The 18,363-nt window shown below is 41.2% G+C and overlaps 1 long non-coding RNA gene across 1 annotated transcript; it reads left to right on the forward strand.

Moving 5' to 3' along the window:
* The first annotated feature begins 2,794 nt into the window (after nt 1-2,794).
* LOC125641685 (uncharacterized) lies at nt 2,795-18,139 on the forward strand. Its single transcript, XR_007358117.2, has 2 exons — nt 2,795-2,974; nt 17,856-18,139. It is a non-coding gene; the product is annotated as an uncharacterized LOC125641685 (long non-coding RNA).
* Nucleotides 18,140-18,363: the final 224 nt, after the last annotated feature.

The following is an 18,363-nucleotide window of genomic DNA, read 5'->3' on the forward strand; positions in this document are numbered from 1 at the left end:
AAGGAAACACACCTGTCAAGTGGGAACCATGAAGGAATAATGGTGATTTATTTACAAAAGAAAAGGTTTGTCATCTTAAGCTTACTACTACAAAATTGCTTTTTGATTACCTTCAAGTTTATTGCATTGTCTTGTCACAATAAACTATGGAAACATGTGGAAAGGTTAATAATTGGGGACTCTGTTCTTGTCAGTTCCTTTGTGGAAGATCACACAATAGGCTTGCGCATCTGGTTGACCAGGAGAAATTTCAGAATAATGGGAACGGAATTCTGTTGGGTTTTTTTAAAAAATATATTATTAATTAATTTGCTAGGATGCCTCTAAACTGGCTCAGCTGTGACAGACTTGCTGACATACTCCATGATGGACTCAATGGGATCTTGCCAAAGGTAGGTGAGTTTATTGAGAGAGGAACATGATGAAGAGACGAGCCCACTGGTCATCTGGAGAACTGTCTCTTGTCAGACTGGGGGAAAGGGAAGGATCTGGAGAGGATGGAGAAGGAAGCAGGGAAAAGGATCAGTAAATTTGAAAGAGCTTCATGTTTAAAGGAGCCAAACTATACTTGGCTTATTTGAAACCAAACCACTTGGGGTTCCACATTAGTTTTTCCGCCTTTATATTTCAGGTGCTGATCTAAAGCCCTTTGAAATCAATGGAAAACCTCCCATTGACTGTACTGGGCTTGGATCATGGCATGCAATGTGCTTTTGTCAAGATACTTCTTCAGATTAAAAATAGAAGTTAACATTAGACTGTCTAATGTAGATACTGTATCTATTTCTCAGCAAGGTGGATATTCACCAGGAAGTACTATGTGCATGTTCTCTTGTAGACTGTCCAAAAATTGAGAGATTTAAAATATGTTAGGAGTAAAAGAGCCATGGATTAAAAATGTTGCTTAATTCAGGGAATGTGCCTATTTGGCAATTTTTCAGTTAAGCATTTTGTCATTGAAAAATGCTGATTTGTTTAAATTGAAACTTTTTGTGGGTAGGGCTTGGTTTCAACGAATTTTCCATTTTTTTTAAAAAAAGTTCCAAGTTGTCAAGAACATCCCATGTCAACATTTTCAAAATGAAAAGTTCTGATTTTTTGTTTGTTTGAAAGAACTTTTCATTTCAAAATGTAATTTATGGTAAAAAAATAAAATTAAATTAAAAAATGGTTCAAATTGAAATGAACCATTTCAATCATTTTGAAATGGAATGTTTCTGTAGAGACCAGAAGTTAAAACTTTTTTGGTTCACAAACATTTAGGATTTTTTTTTATCCTGGGAAAACCATTTTCCCACGCAGCTGTAGCCCCTCCCAAAGGCTGTCAATGTACAGGAGTTTCCTTACATGCTTTCCAGAAGCAGTCTGAATGGTGGGGTAAAGAACATATTTCCTTGCTTATGTCTGTCCTTAATCTGTTCCCCGAAGACACCACTGGCCTTGGATTTAACTGGAAAATGAATAATACAGGAATAAAGGATGCAGCATAAACTATTTATGGCAAATTAAAAACTCATCCCCAGAACAATTTAAATTACGAGAACATGGGCTCCACCAGTTATGCTCTCCACTGGAGTGGACTTCTGAGGAATTCTTTATTGGTGCAAGTAATTTTAATTAACTATAAATATGTAAACACATAGAGAACAAATTAACCACCACATATTAAACATTTTGTATTGAAATTCTGCCCAATTTAGTATTTGTGTTAGTCATGTTGACTAGCATTTAATTAATGTATTCACTCCATCGTATTGTTGCATGCATATTAGTGTATTATTATTAAGGACCTATAAGTGGAAACATTATTCATTGGACAGTAGTTTGTATACAGTCGTTTAATCACTGCTAGGTACCGTATGTCTTTGTAATATGGAGATGTGTAAAGGTGTTCTAGGAAGTTCTTTTGGCATCCTGTTCTTCTCTACTTGGTCTAGGTGCTACTGCAGTGTTCAGTTTAAAAAGGACTTTACATGGACCAGAACTTTAAAGCTTTCAAACTTTGGTGCCTAAAATTAGGCACAAAAACCTATATTTAGGCACTTGAATATGGGTCCCAGTTTTCACTCAGTGAGATCTACGGGTATTCAGCACTTCTGAAAATCATAACTTTTCATTGGATGCCTAAATATAGCTTTACTAGACTCTAATTTTAGGGACAGAGGTATAAGAAGTTGTCTTTTGTACCAAAGAATCTGTTTTATTTAGCATCTCCTGTGATAAAAGCCCACCCAAAAGCCTAATAGGTTTTCTAATTTACAAAAGATTTGTCACTGGTCCATTTCCAAAGAGAAGTGATGGAAGCCCTACCATATAGATATTTAGAACAAAACACTAGCAAATGATTTTCTGATTATTATGATTACTTCTACAGTGGTAGCAATATAAACATAAGAAATCAATATATAAAGGATGGACAAATGAAGAAGTAAATATCAGTGACTATAAGTTACAAATTAAAAATGTAAGTGATAAGGGAAGCTAAAGGAATCAATCAAATATCAATGACCTATAAGGTTAAAGACAATAAGGAAACATATTAGGAACAAACAAAACCCTTCGGTTAGGCATAGGTCCTCTGCTAGACGCAGATGGCAAAATTGTAAATAGTGATGTAGAAAAGGCTGAAGTGTTCAAAAGAGATTTCTGTTCTGTATTTGGAACAAAGGAGGAGGATGTGTCCATCCCATATGATGCTGCGGATAGAACCGAAAGTTTACCATCTGTAGCAAAAGAGGATGTGAAACGGAATCCACTAAAATTAAACATTTTCAAATCAACAAGCCCAGATAACTTGCACCCAGAAGTCTTAAATGAACTAGCCGAAGAGTGCTCTGAGCCACTCAAGTTGATCTTTAACAGATATTTGAAAACTGGGAAGATCCAATGGATTGGAGGACTGGCAGTGAAGCGCCAATGTTTAAAAAGAATGACCCAGGGAACTGTAAACTGGCTAGCCTGACATCGATCCCAGGTAAAATAATTTCTTCAAGACTCAAAGAAAGAATTAGAAGCTAAACATATAATTAATGCCAATCAGCATGGTTTCCTGGAAGGTAGGTCTCATCAAACCAACCCATTGCCTTTTTCTGAAAGGATTACCGGTCTTGTTAATAAGGTAACTGTGCTGATATTGTATACTTGGATTTCTCTAAGGCATTTGACTTAGTACATCATGACACGTTGATTAAAAACATACATTAGATGGCATTAACAGCACACCTACAAGATGGGTTAAAATGGTTTATAGACAGATCACAAAATGTAATTGTTGATAGGATGATATCAATGACTGAGGCTGTTTCTAGTGGGGTTCCCCAGAGATCAGTTATTGGGCCAACATTATCTAATATTTTTATCGACAATCTAGCTGATGATGTAAAAATCTTTGCTCTTAAAGTTTGCAGATGACACAAAGATTGGTGGGGTAGTAAATAATGAGGAGGACAGGTTACCGTTAGAGTGATCTAAATCACCTATTTATATGGTTACAATCCAACAAAATACATTTTAATACTGCCACCTGCCAGGAAATACATCTGGGAACATAGATGGGACTTTCTGGGATACAGTAGAGAGGTCCCACCCCTGGTCTGACAGCCTCTGTGCTATTAGGAAGGAAGAAAGTCTTGAGGAAGAAGAACATCAAACTGGAGCGGAGGGAAACAATCCCATAATTGGGACCCTCCTTCCAGAGGATGTCATGGTATCCTCTCACACTGAGGATACTTCTCCAAGGGAGGGAATCCCAGTTATTGGGTAGAGACAGGTAATAGTAATGGGGGATTTGATCATTAGACATATAGATGATTAGGAGAACAGCAGGGTGAAAGCCTGCTGATTACGAAGTTTGTGGATCTCTTCAGACACCTAGGCAGACTCACGTGCAGTGCTAGGGAGGAACCGGTGGTTTTGGTACATGTAGGTACCTATGACATAAGCAAAGATAGGGGTCCTGGAGGGCAAATTTAGGTTGCTAGGAACCTAAGAGATTAAAGTCCAGGCATCCATGGTGGCATTTTCTGAAATGCTTTTTGACAGATTTTATAAGTACCTTGTATGCGAATGCTAGAAGTCTAAATACTAAGGTGAGTGAACTTGAGTGCTTGGTATTAAATGAGGACATTGATTAAAATAGGCATCACAGAAACTTGATGGAATGATAACAATCAATAGGACACTGTAATACCAGGGTACAAAATATAGAGGAATGACAGAATATATTGTGCTGGTGGGGGAGTGGCACTATATGTGAAAGAAAGCATAGAGTAGAAATCTTAAATGAATCAAACTGTACCTTAGAATCTCTATGGATAGAAATTCTATGCTTGAATAATATGAGTATAGCAGTAGGAATATACTACTGATCACCTGACCAAGCTGGTGATTGTGAAGTGCTCAGGGATATTAGAGAGGATATAAAACTAGAAAGTTAAATCCCCCGTTATTGAGCTATCCCCATATTCACTGGGTACACATCACTTCTGGATGGGACGCAGATACAAAGTTTCTAGACACCATTTAATGAGTGCTTCTTGAAGAAGCTAGTCCTGTAACCCACATGGGAAGAGGCAATTCTTGATTCAGTCCTAAATGGAACACAGGATCTGGTCCGAGAGGTGCAAAAAGTGAATTGCTGAATATAACTAAATTTAACATCCTTGTGGAGGGGGAAATACCAAAGAAGCATTTAACTTCATGAAGGAGAACTACACAAAAATGAGGTTGCTAGTTAAATGGAAATTAAAAAGAACAGTCACAAGAGTGAAATGCCTGCAAGCTGCATGGAAACTTTAAAAAAACACCATAATAAAGGCTCAAATTAAATATATGCCTCAAATAAAAAAATTAGTAAGAGGACCAAAAAAAAAAGCCACCCTGGCTAAACAGCGAAGTAAAAAGTGGTTAGAGGCAAAACGCATGCTTTAAAAACTGAAAGTTTAGCCCTACTGAGGAAAATAGAAAGGATCATTGATAGCCACTGCAAAGGATGTGAGGGAGATTCCCACACCTGAGCCATTCTTTTTAGGTGAGAAATCTGAGGAACTGTCCCAGATTGAGGTGTCAATAGAGGAGATTTTGGAGCAAATTGATAAACTAAACAGTAATAAGTCACCAGGACCAGATGGTATTCACCCAAGAGTTCTGAGGGAACTGAAATATGAAATTGGAGAACTGTTAACTGGTATGTAACCAATCACTTAAATTAGCTTCTATACTAGATGCCTGGCAGATTGTGGCACCAATTTTTAAAAAAGGCTCCGGAGACGATCCTGGCAAATATAGGCCAGTAAGCCTAACTTCAGTACCAGGCAAATTGGTGGAAACTATCGTAAAGAACAGAATTATCAGACACGTAGATGAACATGATTTGTTGAAGAAGAATCAGCACTGCTTTTGTAAAGGGAAATCATGCCTCGCCAATCTACTGCAATTCTTTGAGGGGGTCAACAAACATGTGGACAAGGAGGAATCCAGTGGATATAGTGTACTGAGATTTTTAGAAGGCCTTTGACAAGGTCCCTCACCAAAGGCTCTTAAGCAAACTAAGCAATCATGGGATAAGAGGGAAGATCCTCTCATGGATCCGTAAATGATTAAAAGATAGGAAACAAAGGGTAGGAATAAATGGTCAGTTTTCAAAATGGAGAGAGGTAAATAGTGTTGTCCCCCAGGGGTCTGTACTGGGACCAGTGCTGTTCAACATATTCAAAAATGAGCTGGAAAAAAGGATAAATGGGGAGGTGGAAAAGTTTGCAGATGATACAAAATTACTCAAGATATTTAAGTCCAAAGCAGACTGCAAAGAGCTACAAAAGAATTCACAAAACTGAGTGACCTAGAAGCAAAATGGCAAATGAAATTCAGTTTTGCAAAGTAATGCACATTGTTTTTTCTAATCTCTCTCTCTCTCTCTCTCTCTCATAAATAAAATGCTGGGGTCTAAAGTAGCTATTAGCACTCAAGAAACAGTCATTGTGGATAGTTCTCTGAAACCATCTGCTCAATGTGCAGCGGTTGTGTCAAGGTTTCTTCCCCACTTTCAACTCTAGGGTACAGATGTGGGGACCTGCATGAAAGACCCCCTAAGCTTATTCTTACCAGCTTAAGTTAAAAACTTTTCCAAGGTCCAAACTTTGCCTTGTTCTTGAACTGTATGCTGCCACCACCAAGTGTCTTACACAAAGACCAGGGAAAGAGCCCACTTGGAGACATCTTCCCCCAAGCCCTACACCCCCTTTCCTGGGGAAGGCTTGATCAGAATCCTCACCAACTGGTACAGGTGAACACAGACCCTACCCCTTGGATCTTAAGAACAATGAAAAAGCAATCAGGTTTTTAAAAGAAGAATTTTAATTAAAGAAAAGGTAAAAGAATCACCTCTGTAAAATCAGGATGGTAAATACCTTACAGGGTAATCAGATTCAAAACATAGAGAATCCCTCTAGGCAAAACCTTAAGTTACAAAAAGACATAAAAGCAGGAATATACATTCCATTCAGCACAGCTTATTTTACCAGGCATTAAACAAAAGGAAATCTAACGCATTTCTAGCTAGATTACTTACTAACTAACAGGGGTTGTGAGGCTGCATTCCTGATCTGTTCTCAGCAAAAGCATCACACAGACAGAGAGACCCTTTGTTCCCCCTGCTCCAGATTTGAAAGTATTTTGTCCTCTCATTGGTCATTTTGAGTAAGGTGCCAGCGAGGTTACCTTAGCTTCTTAACCCTTTACAGGTGAAAGGGTTTTGCCTCTGGCCAGGAGGGATTTTATAGCACTGTATACAGAAAGGTGGTGACCCTTCCCTTTATATATATGACAGGCTGTCAAAAAGCTAACAGAATGTTAGGAACCATTAGGAACGGCATAGATAACAAGACAGTAAATATCATGCCACTATATAAATCCATGGTCTGCCCAGGCCTTGAATACTACGTGCAGTTCTGCTCACCTCATCTCAAAAAAGATAGATGAGGAATTAAAAGGGTATGGAGAAGGGAAAACAAACACGATTAAGGGTACGGGACAGTTTCCGCCAGAGAAGTCAATAAAAAATCTGGGACTGTTCAGCGTGGAAAAGAGAGGACTAAGTGCGGAGGGCGGGGGGAACGTGATAAATGTCTATAAAACGATGACGGGTGTGGAGAAAGTGAATGAGGAAGTGTTGTTGACCCCGTCACATAACACAAGAACCAGGGGGTCACCCAGTGAAATCAATAGGCAGCAGGTTTAAAACAAACAAAAGGAACGACTGCTTCACACAACACACAGTCAACCCATGGAACTCATTGTCGGGGAATGTAGTGAAGGCAAAAAAACTATTACTGGATTTAAAAAAGAATGTTAAGTTCCTGGGGGATAGGCCCATCAATGGCTATTAGCCAAGATGGTCAGAGACAATACCCCATGCTCTGGGTGTCCCTCAGCCTCTGACTGCCATAAGCTGGGACTGAATGGCATGGGATGGATCACTTGATGATTGTTCATTCCATTTGAAGCAGCCTGCGTTGTCTATTGTCAGAAGACAGAATACAGGGCTAGATGGGCCATTGGTCCGACCCAGTGTGGCCATTCTCAAGAAGGCAGGTTATACCTACTGGATAGGAGACTGTCTTGGAAAGCAGTGACTCAGAAGTTCTTGGGAGTCACCAGAGATAATCTCTGCAACATGAGCTCTCAATGCAATGCTGTGGCAAAAAGGGCTAATGTGATCCTTGGGTGTATAAAAAGGGGACTATCAAGTAGAAATAGAGAAATGATCTTGCCTCTGTCCACAGTATTGGTAAGATCATGACTAGAATACTGTGTCCAGTTCTGGGGTCCACTCTTCAGGAAGGATATGGAAATACCGGAGAGAATTCAAAGGAGGGCTGCAAAAATGATCCAAAGTTTGGACAACAAGCCTTACAATGTGAGGCTCAAGGAGCTAAACATATTCAAAGTATTGAAGAGACGGTTGAGGCGTAACTTGATCACTGGGTTTAGGGGCTTACACATACAATGGAGATCTGAGCAGTGCGGTGGGAGGGGGTGGGCTTTTCAACTTTGCAGACAAAGGTATAACAAGATCCAATAGCTGGAACTTGAAGTTGGATAAATTCAGCTTTGAAATAAGATGCGGTTTCCCATCAGGGCAGGTAAATAAACATTCAAATAGCTTACCAGGATGGTGATGGACTTACCATCGCTTGGCATCTTTAAGACAAGATTCGATATCTTTCTAAAAGATATATTTGAATTCAACTTCTGGGAGAAATTCTGCAGTCTGTTGGGCTGGATGGTTCTAGTGATTCCTTCTGGCCTGGGAGTCTGTGAACGCCCCTGTTCATGTCCTTCCTTCATGGGCCATGGAGAGAACCGGATTGCTGCCTTTGCCCTCCACATGCTCATAACACTTGCAACTCTGCATTAAGAAGATGACTATAACTAAATCTCATGCTTCAGGCTTCAGCTGGTCACCTGCTGGGGTCAGGAAGGAATATTTTTCACCCTGATACATAATTGTATTTTAGGATAGGGTGGGGGGGATACTGATTTGCTGTCCTTTGAAGCATCAGAGATTAGCCACAGCTAGAGACGTTAAAGCGGGTGGTGGGTGGGGGCTGAGGGGTACAGAGAATCCTTTGTGTTAGATGTCTGGCCTGTGTCTCTTGCCCACATGCTCAAGGCATAACTGATGATCAGATTGGGGATCAAGAAGGAATTTTTCCCCAGGTCAGATTGGCAGGAGCCTTGGTTGTTTTTTTTTAACCTTCCTTTTAAGTCCATTTCCTTCCCCGCCATTACACTCCTGCTCTGTTGATGCAGACTCTCTTGAAATGGTGTCTCTTCCCATATATATTTATATGGGGGGAAAATGCAATTTCTCCCCCACAGAGGTGGCTAAAACGAATCCTTTGGTGCTGATGAGCTACTTTCATAAAATGATGCTGTTGCAGAAAGTCTTTTGTGTGGGGTTTCTCCTTTTTTCCTTTACTAATATCATTTCACCCTGGTATCCACTGTCTATGGAGGTGCACCTGGCAGAAGGTTCTCCTCTGAGCCATGGATAGCCAATTAAATCACAGCACTTACTAGCAAAAGGAGAGAGGGGCAAAAGGCCAAGTCAGGTTTACTTAGATCCCACAAACACCAGACATCATCTGAACCTTTAGGGCCTGGTCCAGCGGCCATTGAAGTCAGTCCATAGAAAGGCTACCTTTGATTTCAAGGAGCACTGGAGAAGCTCCAAAGTTAGCACACATGGCTTTGGCAAGGAGAATATCATTGATACATAGTCCCCCTCCTGCTTCTTCATCCCACATGCACCATAGCTGAAGGACTAACACGCCACTTGCACTACTTTTCAGATTGATACTCAGCCCAGGACGGACCAGAGTCCGTAACTCCTCCCTCCGTGGAGCGGGACTTTGGTTCTGTTTTTTGTTGTTTGTATTTAATCACTGTGGAGTAAAGAGGCATGCGCCCAGCACTGAAGCAGGTGGCGAGGCCTGGGCATTTTCAAATAGGCAGGTTGGATTCCTAGAACACGCAGTACTAAATGTAGGGCTCGTGAGTGGTGCTCAGGCAGGAGCATTGGAAACTGAAGTCCTCTATCCTCAGAACAGGACAAGCATCCAGGCAAGTGTCCGCTTCTCTCCCCTGCCTCCACTGACTTGCAGCGACACCACAACAGAGATGAGTCTCTCCTTTCCACTTTAGGCCTTGGCCATTCTGCAGAGACTCTCAATAACCATTACAGCTGTGATGGTGGATTTTAATGTGAAGTGAATTGCTGAGCAAATGAGATTACCATTTCATTGGACAGAGGCCAATGAGCAGTGTTGAGTGATAACTGACCTGATATTTTGTGCCAGTTCTTATTTGGCCTGAACCAGTTTGCCCAGATCTTGGGGAAGGGAGTGTGGGGGTGGATCTTGATTATCTGCTATGAGTTTGAGCATGCAGTGGTAGCAATTAGATGACAAATCTTGTACATGGAGCAAGTTTGCTTTGAAAGTCACTGATCGAGATCACAAGGGAATACAAAGACCTCACTATCGTGTTGTCAGCCATGCTTTCAAAACCCTCATTCTCTTTCTGCTACTGTGGCCAACCACCAGTCTGCCAGGACTTCACTTTGCTGAATTAATGGAAATAGCACTCAAACTTCCCAAGAGAGGGACACAAGATACTGCTTTTGTTTATAGCTGGGAATGCAATGAGCCATAGCAGAGAAAGGATGCTTTTTTTTTTTTAGACTATTTTTTTTAAAAAGGGCACTCAAATTACTAGTGCAAGTTGCTTTTCCTAGTGTCAGCCACTTCTTAGCCAAGAAGTTCAGAGCCTCCCAGTTCCACACCTTTCTTCCAGAGATCCTAGTGCCTAGCTGCATAAAAAAGCCAAAGCACGTGAATACAAAGGAAATAAATATTATGAAAAAAGATGAAAATAAGCTCACTTAAAAGGCAGAAAGAGGGGCATTAATTTTGTGTCACTGCTGTTAATTTCTTCTCCCTGTGGTACAGGACTTGCCCTTACTCTGGAATCTTCCATTATGGCCCACCACAACTCCCACTGCCCTAATCTCTCCAGGTTACTTTGCAGCTTGATTTCTGTCCTGCTGTGTGTTTGATACCTCTCTGTCAGAGCTGTCACCTGTAAATTTGCTCACAGCAGAACTCCAACCTTAAACACCCAACAAAGCCATGCCATGGGGGGAATAGCGATTTTTGGGTTTCTGTTTCAATAGCTACAAGGTCCAAAAAGCCTTTGGAAACCCTAAGAGTCCTGGTGAGAAAGTGACCTTGCTTGGCAGACCCTGCATCATAATGACAGAAGCATATCTGTGAACCATCAGCGCTCTCAGAAGTCCGTCATCACCCACAGTCTGAGAGCCACTACTCCATAAGATGAGTGCCTGTATCTGTAAATCCTTCACGTTTCCTTGTCATTTAACAGGGACTATGTTACAGCCTAAATAACACAGCTGCGGTAAAATATGTGATTACACTTTTCTAATTAATTTTTCTAATTTTCAGCCTTGTTTTCAATGACATCTCTTTAACAGGGGGCTGGGGACACATGTTTGGGACATATTCATCACCGTTAAATGTCCACTCTGGGTTGTGCTGTCACCATTTGACTTGATTGGGACCAGAATCCTTCCTCACCCTGTCTCATGTACAAGAGAATGTGGGAATAAAGTAAGATGCCCACCTGTGCAGAGAAGGCAGCTGGCTGCTTTAGTACCTGGTTTTCAATTTCTTCCCTGATGGTGGTACTGCCATTCACACTCCTATCAATTTGGTACAGTGTCAAGACATTAGGTTACCATAGAAATTTTTACCTTTCATAATGCAAATTAAAGTTAATTTGAATTCAGGACTGTTCCTGCAATGCAGCTCAGTGTTTTGGCTCATTAGACAGGTGTTGTGTGTAGCGCGTTAAGCTGATGCAACATTATGAGTGACAAAGCTAAGGCCCTCATTCAGGGCAAGATCTATACTCAGGACTCCAGTTAAGTGCATCCATTAGTCCCACTGACCTCAGTGAGATTTAAATACGTGTTTAAAGCTAAGCATGTTGTTATTTCCTGAACTGGGTTCTTAGATACTGCAGCTCTTTGGAGGACTCTGCTGAGCCTTCTCTTTAAAAAGTTGCACTCTTTGGAAGTAGGAGAAACTCACAGCATCATAAATTATATCTCAAGCCCTTCTAACCCTATACAATTATTATCTGAAGACTAGAAATGATTTTTTGAAAAATAAAAACCTCCACCTCTGTGAAGTGAGCTCCCTTAAATATCTTATGTATTATTTCAAAAAACTAGATGGCATCTTTTCAATTTCCTTAGGGTAGCATGGCACAAGGCCAAGAATACTGAATAAAATACTGCAATATCTTACAAATAAATTCAATTAAATTGATATACAGAAATTCCAAGCTTTTTGTTTACTTGACCATAAACCAGATTCCAAATAAAGCAAGCTTTGGCTTGCTATATTATATTTTGCGACATTCAACAAGCTGTCATGTGGGAAGCATGGGTTATGTGGCTCATCTTTTTTGTTTTTCCTCCTAAGCTTCACTAAGTGGAAGAAGTTAGATGTTGCTGAAAAGAATTATGTCAGGATTGCTTCCCTTACAAATCAACACTGTGGCTGTTATTAGTGATATATCAGTGAATTTCAGAATAACAAGCTGCAAAGCTTGTGGCAGGAAACCACCATCAGATTAGACTGTTCAATGGCTCATCTGTCTAACTGTTTTGAAAGTGGAATAATCATTATCACTGGCCTTTCTGCAGTTTCTGCACCCTCCTCTTTGTCCCAGTGTTATAGATTCCTTGAAAAAGCACCACTGTTTAGAAGAAAATTCATTTTTTTCTAGCTCACCATAGATTCATAGATACTAAGGTCAGAAGGGACCATTATGATCATCTAGTCTGACCTCCTGCACAACGCAGGCCACAGAATCTCACCGACCCACTCCTGCGAAAAACTTCACCTATGTCTGAGCTATTGAAGTCCTCAAATTGTGGTTTAAAGACTTCAAGGAGCAGAGAATCCTCCAGCAAGTGACCAGTGCCCCATGCTACAGAGAAGGCGAAAAACCTCCAGGGCCTCTTCCAATCTGCCCTGGAGGAAAATTCCTTCCCGACCCCAAATATGGTGATCAGCTAAACCCTGAGCTTATGGGCAAGATTCACCAGCCAGATACTACAGAAAATTCTTTCCTCGGTAACTCAGATCCCACCCCATCTAACATCCCATCACAGGCCATTAGGCCTATTTACCATGAATATTTAAAGATCAATTAATTACCAAAATCATGTTATCCCATCATACCATCTCCTCCATAAACTTATCGAGTTTAATTTTAAAGCCAGATAGATTTTTTGCCCCCACTGCTTCCCTTGGAAGGCTATTCCAAAACTTCACTCCTCTGATGGTTAGAAACCTTCGTCCAATTTCAAGTCTAAACTTCCTGGTGGCCAGTTTATATCCATTTGTTCTTGTGTCCACATTGGTACTGAGCTTAAATAATTCCTCTCCCTCTCCAGTATTTATCCCTCTGATATATTTATAGAGAGCAATCATATCTCCCCTCAACCTTCTTTTAGTTAGGCTAAACAAGCCAAGCTCCTTGAGTGTCCTTTCATAAAACAGGTTTTCCATTCCTCGGATCATCTTAGTAGCCCTTCTCTGTACCTGTTCCAGTTTGAATTCATCCTTCTTAAACATGGGAGACCAGAACTGCACACAGTATTCCAGGTGAGGTCTCACCAGTGCCTTGTATAACGGTACTAAAACCTCCTTATCCCTACTGGAAATACCTTGCCTGATGCATCCCAAGACCGCATTAGCTTTTCTCACGGCCACACCACATTGGTGGCTCAGTCATCCTATGATCAGCCAATACTCCAAGGTCCTTCTCCTCCTCCATTACTTCTAATTGATGCATCCCCAGCTTATAACTAAAATTCTTGTTATTAATCCCTAAATGCATAACCTTACACTTCTCACTATTAAATTTCATCCTATTACTATTACTCCAGTTTACAAGGTCATCCAGATCCTCCTGTATGATATCTCAGTCCTTCTCTAAATTGGCAATACCTCCCAGCTTTGTATCATCCGCAAACTTTATTAGCACGCTCCCACTTTTTGTGCCAAGGTCAGTAATAAAAAGATTAAATAAGATTGGTCCCAAAACTGATCCTTGAGGAACTCCACTGGTAACCTCCCTCCAGCCTGCCACTTCACCTTTCAGTAGGACCCGTTGTAGTCTCCCCTTTTAACCAATTCCGTATCCAACTTTCAATGTTCATATTGATCCCCATCTTTTCCAATTTAACTAATAATTCCCCATGTGGCACAGTATCAAACGCCTTACTGAAATCTAGGTAAATTAGATCCACTGCGTTTCCTTTGTCTAAAAAATCTGTTACTTTCTCAAAGAAGGAGATCAGGTTGGTTTGGCACAATCTACCTTTTGTTCAACCATGTTGTATTTTGTCCCATTTATCATTGACTCCAATGTCCTTAACTACTTTCTCCTTCAAAAATTTTTCCAAGACGTTGCATATTACAGATGTCAAACTAACAGGCCTGTAAGTTACCCAGATCACTTTTTTCCCCTTTCTTAAAAATTGGAGAATTGATAACATAGTTCCTATCATACGGTACAACTCCTGAGTTTACAGATTCATTAAAAATTCTTGCTAATGGGTTTGCAATTTCGGATGCCAATTCCTTTAATATTCTTGGATGAAGATTATCTGGGCCCCCCGGTTTAGTCCCATTAAGCTGTTTGAGTTTCGCTTCTACCTCAGATATGGTAATATCGACCTCCATATCCTCATTCCCATTTGTCATGCTACTGTTATCCCTAAGATCCTCTTTAGCCTTATTAAAGACTGAGGCAAAGTATTTGTTTAGATATTGGGCCATGCCTAGATTATCCTTAACCTCCACTCCATCCTCAGTGTTCAGCGGTCCCACTTCTTCTTTCTTTGTTTTCTTCTTATTTATATGGCTATAGAACCTTTTACTATTAGTTTTAATTCCCTTTGCAAGGTCCAACTCTACTTGACTTTTAGCCTGTCTCACTTTATCCCTACATGTTCTGACCTCAATAAGGTAGCTTTTCTTGCTGATCCCTCCCATCTTCCACTCCCTGTATGCTTTCTGCTTTTTCTTAATCACCTCTCTGAGATGCTTGCTCATCCAGTTTGGTCTACAACTCCTGCCTATGAATTTTTTCCCCTTTCTTGGGATGCAGGCTTCCAATAGCTTCTGCAGCTTTGATTTAAAGTAATCCCAGGCCTCCTCTACATTTAGATCCATAAGTTCTTCAGTCCAATCCACTTCCCTAACTAATTTCCTTAATTTTTGAAAGTCAGCCCTTTTGAAATCAAAAACCCTAGTTGCAGATTTATTTTTGTTAATCCTTCCATTCAGTTTGAACTGAATTAGCTCATGATCACTTGAACCAAGATTATCCCCTACAACCACTTCTTTAATGAGGTCCTCACTACTCACCAAAACCAAATCTAAAATGGCATCCCCTCTAGTCGGTTCAGCAACTACTTGATGAAGGAATCCATTAGCTATCGCATCTAGGAAAATCTGAGCCCTATTATTATTACTAGCACTCGTCCTCCAGTCTGTATCTGGGAAGTTAAAGTCTCCCATGATCACGCAGTTTCCATTAGTATTTACTTTATTAAAAACATTAAAAAGGGCTCTATCCATATCCAAATTAGATCCCGGTGGTCTATAGCACACCCCAAGCACTATGCCAGGGGAGGCTCTAATAGTTTTCTTCCCCAATGTGATTTTTGCCCAGACGGACTCTGTCTTATCCATTCCATCGCTTCTTATTTCTTTACATTCTACCTCATCATTGATATACAATGCTACTCCACCACCTTTGCCTTTATTTCTGTCTTTCCTAAACAGCACATACCCTTCAATACCCATACTCCAGTCTTGACTACTATTCCACCAGTTTTTTAGTGCTTTGCTTGAAGAAGGGATCCTCCCCTTTGAGGCCTTAAATTCAAATCTAGTTTAGACCGGAACTTGAACTAGGATCTAAAATCTGCAGTATCTTAATTTTTGGGGGAGGGCGAGAGTGTACCTGGAAAGTGGAGCAATTCAGATGCAAATCCTCAGCTCTGAAGCATCTGTGATGGGTTGGGTGGCAGGTCAGTTCTCAACGGAGACAAGTCTAAGGCTGTGTCTATACTACAGCCTATGTTGGCATAACTTATGTTGCTCAGGAGTGTGAATACCCCCCTGCCCTCCCCGAGCGACATAAGTGACATTGACATAAGCGCTCATGTGCACAGAGCTATGTCTGCCGGAGAGCTTCTCTCACCAACGTAGCTTCTGCCCTTGATGGAGGTGGTTTTATTAGGCTGAGGGGAGAGCTCTCTCCCATCGGCACAGAGCATCTTCACCAGAAGCGCTGCGGTGTCATAGCTGCATCAGTACAACCGTGCTGCTGCAGCATGGTACATGTAGACATGCCCTTAGTTTCAAGATGGGTTCAGATGAGGTATTTAGCTGCAGCTCCGCATGGGATCAAATGGACTACCCAGGATTTGCATCGGTTCAGGCTGCAATCTCATGTAAAATGCTCCTGATGTTCTAGTTCCATTCAACAAAAATGAATACAACTTTCATCATGCTAAATAGTGCCCCAGCTTTCCCAACACTGACCCCCTCCCACCTTCCTTCCCTTTGCTCAGCCTGACACTTACTTTCCTTCTGTCCATCTCACTCCTTACCAGCAGGCAGATTGGGTAGTTCCGATCCTCTGCCCCTTCCTTTCTTTTGAGAGGACAAAGTTCATCATGCAGGATTTGTCGTGTCTCTGAGAAAAGAAGAGAAGATCTTTCTTCCCAGCCTTGTGGGAATCCCCGGACTCTTTGCTGCAAGATCAATATAAATAAAAAGTGATGAAATGTCTTTGTTGTGAAGCAATCTCTTTGCACTGGTAGTGAGCTCATGCAAAGAGCACTCCCCAGTCACCAGCCTAACTGAATGAGTAGCAACACCATTGATTCAAAGTCGGCCTTACTTCGCATCCTTTCCTGCCCATCGATTCCTCCTTATCCCCCTCTCCACACTTTCTCCTTTGGTTGATTGATTAATCATTGATAGTGCTCACCAAGAGCAGCTACAATTAAAATGACATTAGGCCACTTCCCCTCATGTTTAATAAAACTCTGAGTGCAATCAGAATCCCATCTGCGCACATTTTTAACCAGCATTCATTTTAAAATAAAATTCTGTTGATTCAATAATATAATTGTATTTTTCACCTCAATAAACAGAGAATCAAAGTACAGAAATTCCAAGGCATGAATCTGTAACCCTCCGACTTCTCTATGGAGCAGTGTTTTTTTATTTTTTGAAGCCTTTTATTGTACATAGTCTAGCAAAACCCACAACAAGAAGTGCATTCTAGAATATAATCACAATATTGATTACACATCACTCACAGCCTCCAGATTCATGAATCATGTTGTCAGGGCACATGCCAAGCAGTACACATTTTAACATCAGTCAGAGATGGTTTAAAAAGAAAATGAGTCTTGCAATGTAAAATCAAGGATCAAAATCACATCAGGATGGAGCGTCTCCTCAGAAACAGTCTGGGGAGGGGATGTGTGAGTAGAAAACCCAACCAAATGTGTTTAAAATCTGTGCAAGGGTGATTGTGACCATTGGCATCAGCCTCATCCTCTCCAACGAAGAGCTGCTCTGTGAAGCCTCACCCCTTGCAATGTAGCATTAACTTACATGGATTTCCCATACACCACTGTTTCCTTACTCCTCTGAAACTCCACTACTTCATTTCAGGGACTCCATCTTGAGTCCATCTACACTGTTCTTCTGGCACCTGCATAATCATTTTGTTGAAGTGGTGATTTAGTCTGATTTAGTCACTTTTGTCTTCTGCACTGTCTTCCCTGCAGGGTCCCATATGCATGCATTTGTCCAGCTTCTGCCAGGCCTATGTGAGGGCACCTGTCAGTTCAATAGCTGCGAGAGCTAATGCCCCCTGCCCACTCCAGGGAAGGGACTCCCCACCCTTCACTGGCAGGGAAATCAGAACTGCAGTCAATATGAAATCACAGGGCTTGTCTCTTCACTGCCTTGAACAGTCAGTTACAGTGTGCCCAGTGGGTATAAAATGCTCCTAAAGTTCAGCTCTCCACTAACTCACAAGAGTGGCATCATTTTATTTGCACTCTGCCCATCTGTAAATGACCATGCAGAGCACAAGGCCTTGGAGAATGAGGTCTGTTGAATTTACGGCGTGTGTTTTGACCTCTTCTGGGTTTCTCCATGCAGGGCCGGCTCCAGCTTTTTTGCCGCCCCCAAGCAGCGAAGAAAAAAAAGAAAAACCCGATTGAGCTGCCACCAAATTGCCACCAAAGAGGAAGAGAGGGAATGAAGGACTTGCCGCTGAAGACCTGGACGTGCCGCCCCAATAATGCACCGAGTGCCACCCCTTTCTATTGGCCGCCCCAGGCACCTGCTTCCTTCTCTGGTGCCTGGAGCCGGCCCTCTCTCCATGGGATGGAACCAACATGGCCTACAAAAGGAAAACAATAAATCTGCTGTTGATGCTGAAATTGTGTCTATTTTACTGATTGGAGGGTGGGACTGACCTATTACAACCACATAGTCAAATGACATTAAAGGTGCAAAAATGAGCATAAAGACAAAATATTTAGAGATGCAGAGCAATAGTGAAACTCTTGCCATCATCACAATCTGAGGAAATAATTTCTTCTCATCATCCTCCCAAGATTCTGTATTTTTATGAATTTCCTGCCTAGCAAGTTTTCCATCTACA

This window comes from Caretta caretta, chromosome 8 (genome assembly GCF_965140235.1).
Source record: "Caretta caretta isolate rCarCar2 chromosome 8, rCarCar1.hap1, whole genome shotgun sequence".
Lineage (NCBI taxonomy): Eukaryota > Metazoa > Chordata > Testudines > Cheloniidae > Caretta > Caretta caretta.